Source organism: Penaeus monodon, chromosome 23 (assembly GCF_015228065.2).
Source record: "Penaeus monodon isolate SGIC_2016 chromosome 23, NSTDA_Pmon_1, whole genome shotgun sequence".
Lineage (NCBI taxonomy): Eukaryota > Metazoa > Arthropoda > Malacostraca > Decapoda > Penaeidae > Penaeus > Penaeus monodon.
This window is the reverse complement of record NC_051408.1, coordinates 4,008,355-4,008,702: the sequence shown is the minus strand read 5'-3', so window position 1 is coordinate 4,008,702 and position 348 is coordinate 4,008,355. Positions and strand designations below refer to the sequence as shown.

The 348-nt window shown below is 19.5% G+C and overlaps 1 protein-coding gene across 1 annotated transcript in view; it reads right to left on the bottom strand.

The window, feature by feature from the left end:
- LOC119587683 overlaps positions 1-348 on the bottom strand; it is a 64,682-nt gene that overhangs the window by 18,648 nt on the left and 45,686 nt on the right. The gene's annotated exons all lie outside the window — the stretch shown is intronic.

Here is a 348-nt window from a genome sequence, read left to right as displayed (position 1 = left end):
AGATTATTTATTCTTAATATATATATATTCTTATTGAGAATTTTATGAATTTTTGCGGTTATTATTTATTTATTCATTTATTTGCTTGGTGTATGGTATTTTATTGCATTTTTTAAAAAGTTTTTTTTTTTAAGTTATTGTTGTTAAAGTTTTATTTTTCAGTTGAAGTTGTTTTTATTTATGTGCATTTGTTTTTTTCTAAGGTAATTATAATCTGTTACTTCTTCTATTCATTATTAAATATTATAATTTTCTTTGTTTTAACACTAATTGTCTAATTCTCTAAATTCTTTATTATCTTACAACTACTGATATAAGACGCTTATTTTTCTGTAATCTCTGGTTATC